Source organism: Cupressus sempervirens, chromosome 5 (assembly GCF_028749045.1).
Source record: "Cupressus sempervirens isolate cs-2001-9-10 chromosome 5, ASM2874904v1, whole genome shotgun sequence".
Classification (NCBI taxonomy): domain Eukaryota; kingdom Viridiplantae; phylum Streptophyta; class Pinopsida; order Cupressales; family Cupressaceae; genus Cupressus; species Cupressus sempervirens.
The window spans coordinates 705,281,322-705,287,094 of record NC_143122.1 but is presented as its reverse complement, the minus strand read 5'-3'; the positions used below and the strand labels follow the sequence as shown (position 1 = coordinate 705,287,094).

Sequence of the window (5,773 nt, the reverse complement as noted above, 5' to 3'; positions counted from 1 at the left end):
TTCATAAATTGGTATATAAGAGTACAATTGAACCAACTAATTAAAACATAGAAAAATAATTTAGAAAAAAATATAAAGTTAAACATTTGTCATCTAGTTTCTAAAAAATGTAATATTTATATTAAAGAAACAAGATAAAAGAAATTGTAATTGGTATATCAAAATTTATTTAATAACATGTTAACCTTATAAATTCAAAATGTATCACAATAGTACTTAGCCTACCAGCAAGTACTAATAATTTTATTTATAAGAGGTATGACTATTTTTAGCAATGACAACAAATAGAGAGTTGTTTTATTTAGATATGGTTAAATAACAAGCAATGTATAATGTTTATTAAAAAAAAAAAGAATAAAGAAGTTTGAATCTAGAATTTATTCTTGCTATGTAGGAATGTGGAGGTAGAGAGGTATATGGTTTATGGCTTCTAGATCTGCACTCTAAACAGAGAATGCACTAGATGAGTTCACCCATTTCTTCACCATTTTTGGGTAGTGACGACTCAAAACATCTTTCAAGATTTCAGTATTGTTCACCCTTTCTAATCCCTCCTTTGTGTATACTTTATCATTAAAATCACTTGTTAAAAAACAATGGGCTTCGAGTCGCCTATATTAAATTTGCATAGTCAGATCCACAAGCATAACAATTCAGCAAGTAGAAAATAATGTCAATGGTTTTAAAAATTTTGTTGAAAAAAATCATTTGTTTCACCTTGATGCCATTAGTAGAAAGATAAAGAAAGTAGTTTCATTTATTGCATAACCTTTAATCTTTTTCTCCACCATTAATCCAACTAGCAAGTCAAGATTTTCAACATCATTACCATAAACCTCATGAAGAACTTCAATGGCTTCTTTATCATCAGTAAGGTCTTCCCACTTTGTAATAGGAATCATAAGCATATTTCTTCTAAATTCATTGTATTGTGAAACACTCCTCTCTCGATCACGATAAACTATAAAGAAAAATCAAGTATTAAAACATGATTTATCAACATATCTTTCACACAAATAAAATATTTAATAGTGAGACTTTCTTAGAAAGATATTTCTTACTTTCAAGAGAAGCCAAATCTATGTGATCAAGTCTATCCTTGCCATTAGGATCTTGAGCAATAAGGTCTCTCATCCATATCAGGCAGTTCCAAAGTGTTAGGGCTCCACTAGCTTGATGTCCCATCGATACAATCATCGCCTCATTTCCAATTTCAGATAATGTTTGTTCTCCATTAATTCCTATTAATTTTCTTAGGCTTACCCTGCCATTAAATCAATTTATCATTCATTATTGAAAATCCACTCATATTTAATGTCTATTAATACAATTTTTTATTTTTTTCCTATAAATATATGTAAAAGACGTAGAATAACATATTGTTACATAACTTAGAGTCTGAATTCATTATAATATATAAAATTACTATTTTAAACTAAATAATATGCAATATATGTTACCAAATAATTACACTTTGTTATTCAATATATCTAACTTGGCTGACGGCAAACGAGTCAAAGATCAGGAATGGAATAAAATTGTCTATTTAAATGTATTTAACTGTAGACTGTAGATTCGTGATCAATTATTCTGCTAAATTAAAGAATAATTTATATATACGACATAAAAGTTATGTCTTAATTCTTTACATATATTATTACATAGTCTAAGTTGGTTGAAAATTAGAGACTGAAAATTTGTGTACATAAATTAGATAATCAATTTCACATAAACATCTTATAACTAACATGAATTGACCTCTTTAAGATAAGAAAGTCTTGTAGAAACTCACTCTTCAAGAACCAGTGGGGTTTTTCTCTCTCCAGAGGGTGCATGAATGTCTCTAATACTCAGATTGTCTGGCATCAAACTGTGCATTCGGTAAACACTAACGAATTCCTCTGTAAGAGAGTATGGAATTCCATGGTTATCAGGTTTTGCCATTCCAATGAAGCCGCTTAGTAGAGAACTCCCAGTATGACCAAATCTGTCCTTCAATTTTTTACCTAGCAATCCATACCTGCTCACACCCATACCGTCATATATATGAATCAATCCACTTCTATAGCATTAGTAACCCTAGACTTCATGGTTCATAACAATCAAACAATTTTTTCTTGGAAACATGTGAGAGTGAAAATTTAACTATGTATTTGTGCTCTATAATTGATGGATAGTTTTATGACATTTATTTATTTATTTAAAGCCTTTCTTAAGTTTCAAACACTATTTTCTGTTAATGAAGATGACATACCAATTTGCACGCATGGCAGCAAGGAGAGTGTCTGTTTTGAGTAGCTCAACTGTCCAGTCAATGGTGTGGATCTTTGCAATAATTGCTGAAGTTACTAATCTTGCATGGCGATATAGTTCATCATCCAAATGAGGGTAATTGTTCTTTAATTTACTTATAAATGATTAAATATTATACATTAAGGAAAAAATTAAGCTTAGAAAAATAAGTCAATTCTAAGTATTTATTAGTCTAAGAATCAAGTCTTAGTGTGTGATGTTTAAGCCATTCTGATATTAAAGAGATAAACGACAGTTCACTCATACTCTAGTTTGTCTCCAAAAGTTAGTGGGAATATTTTAAAAGGATGAGAATGTAATGAATTTGTAGGTGTAGGGATGATATATCCGATGCGATCCCTTTTTCTCACCCTCTCCAGCACCAGGATGTCCCTCAAGTTCTTTGATCCTTCATCTACATATAGGAAGGAGAGTGTTGGCATAACAACTATATCCCGATGAGATTCCTCTCCACTACGAATAGATAAGATGACTAAAACAAAATCACCCTAAGCATGTCGCAAATATCATTGTGTTCTTTAATGAATAAGGCTTGGAGTACTGACAACCCAGCCCATGAATTGCGCACATCTCCCGATACAGCAACTTCATCATTCAACTGAAGAAGAAGGTCATCATCGCCCAATTTTAACTTGCCATCTTTGAATGTTCTCAACTTTGTCGACTGCTCAAAATTGTTCCCATATACTTCACTCGCATCCCTGCAAATGTACTCATTGTAGATCACCAAGAAAAAGAATGTCTAAATCAATCCTTGAATTCAGATAAAATTGTTAACACTATCTATCATTTTGACTCAGTTTTGGATAAAATAGTATTACCCATTTCAAAAATCGAATTATGTCCAACTGAATACAGTTTTCTTACCACCAGGCGGTTCTCTTATTAAGGTATCCCTTTTTTATATCATAAAAACCAGTAGGGATTTCTTTAGATTCAAAAAAATTGAATGCCTTAAGTGGGCATTGCTGTGCAACTGCTTGTGGGGCAGTTAACTTTGTCTGCAAAAAGCTCTTTATGTGAGAAACATTCATATATTGAGAATACATGAAACATGAAAAAAAAAGGGTTTGTTTTGTTGGTTATCTTTAAACATTACATACTAAAAATAAAATTATACTTAGGAAAAAAAAATTCTAACTATTTAATAATGAAGTATTTGTGTGATGTCTAAGCCGTCCATATCTTGCCTGTTTAGTGTCTTCAACATGATCAACCCAGTAATGAATCATAAACTGAATCCACGAGGCAGCAAGCATGTTAAATTGTTTGTCCGTGTCAACCAGCTTCCTCCTTGCAAGCAGCTTTGTAGCAACTACCATGGGATCTGGCTTCATAAGCTGTTTACACATCAAGAATATACCATTTAGATTTTATGTCTAGAAATTTGAAGGAAGTTGTAGACAAACTAGATTTCACAAGGCTTGGAGTGCACCCCCTGGAGATATTTCTTTTAGGAAAGAAGAATAGGTTGAAATTATTGTTGGAAGAATTATTTTTTTAGGAAAAAGAGATACATTAAGTTGACAAGTATTTTTCAATTAAATCTATAGGTTTCAGTTTTTTCTGGTGAAATGGATTGAATTGAAATTAGTTTATCAGAAATCAAGTTTTGTTTTCACTAAAATAGTGGGGAAGAGTTACATTTTGTTTTAAATCTTAATGAATTTTCAATATTCAAGTTACAACAAATTACATCCAGTTCAAAAATATCAGAGTGGAGCCAATTAAAAATGGTCTAAAATTCCATAGTTCAATGTGTTCAAACTGGAGTAGTACTAGGATGGGTGACCTTCTCGGAAGTTCCCATGCTTCACCTCTATGAGCATCACCTATATCCAATGAGAGCTAAGTGTTCCTTTCATTTTCATGAGAGATGGGTTCGTGTGAACCACTACTCATGTAACATGAGTCAATGAGTTTGACTCAAAAAATTACAAATATCTCCTACTTCTCAATTGATGAGCTTAAGGGGCTTTCTAATGAATGGTTCATAAGGCACAACCTTGGTGAAGGTTTTGCAAATGGGGTTGCAGGTAGAGTGAGTTTAACCATGGAGGAAACTTTATAGTTTAGCACGTTCGAGTTGGAGTAGTACTAGGATGGTGACCTCTCGGGAAGTACCAGTACTTCAACTCTATAAACATCACCTACATGCAATGAATTCTAAGTGTTCCATTCATTTTCATGAGAAAAGATAGGTTCATATGAACTACTATTCATGAAATGTGAGTCAATAATTTTTTACTCAAAAAACTACTTAATTCAATCCTAACTACCTCCTATAAACATGTTTATCTCTATTATTTGTACTATCTTTAAAGGTCAATCTTTATACCCAATAGCAAACTATGTTCTAACAAATTATATCAAAGTTGGATCATGGGTTCCAATCCTATCAAGGAAAGGGGGACTTGGGAGCATCAAAGGGGTATGTCTTTTTTCTTTCTAGGAACTAATATTTGTGGAGCAAGGGGTTGCTACCAGAGCTCTTAGAAGGTGTCAACAATTCTAAAGGGTCCAAGTCTTCTTGAATACAATAATCAAAGCATAAGAAAAGATAAGGTTAGAATCATGCCCAAGGCAATTGAAATAGAATACACTCCTAATTGTAATGGAATATACTGCCTCTATCTGTCAACCAAATAAATTTGAGACTATGTGGATTTAAATAAAAACACAAACATTTTTGTTTGCATAAAAAAAGGTAGAATGCTATTTAAATAATAATTGAGAAGTTTTGATAATGACCTCATCTTTCTGAGGAGAAGGTAGGATGTTTCTTCCAAGGAAAGTGCCTTCACTTCCTACTTCTTGATCAAATGGGTCGTTGTACTTTCCATATGCTGTTCTATATGGATAATCTACTAGATTATATCTCACACCCACTGGTGTTGATCCCACATTTAACAGATTATAACGCTGGTGCAATGTTCTCCTTATCTCCAGATACACCAGTCCAAGAAATACTGGCAATTTATGCCATGCAAACACCCTATCCACAAAGTGTATAATCTGAAAACAAAAATACAATTAGTCACTTAATCAACTCCTCCTCCCACACAAGGCAAATCAGTACCAAGAAAATTGTTGTGGGCATACAAGAAAGAGGATTTTGTCTATGAATCTCATTCTGGAATAGACTGAATATAAATTATTGTCAAGCACTTTGCAAGTGGGTAAAATAGCCTCAAGCAATCTTAACAAAGCCATAGAATAGATATTAAATAATCAAATACAATTATAAGCTAAAAATGGCAATTTAGTATCCGCTTGAAAAACTAAAAAGAGAGATGCAACATTTATAGGCAAGGGAAAGTGTTGTGTGTGTTCATTTCTTTGTGGTGTAATTTGTTGCACGTTTCATTATAAATTTTTTCTTGGTCTTATTAAAGGTACTTTGTGATGCGCGTTGGAGTTTTAAAAATATATATCTATATACATAAACTATGATGAATGT

The 5,773-nt window shown here is 32.3% G+C and overlaps 1 pseudogene; it reads right to left on the bottom strand.

Moving 5' to 3' along the window:
* Positions 1-386: 386 nt before the first annotated feature.
* LOC149557936 (alpha-dioxygenase 1-like) lies at positions 387-5,526 on the bottom strand (annotated as a pseudogene).
* Between the last annotated feature and the right edge of the window lie 247 nt (positions 5,527-5,773).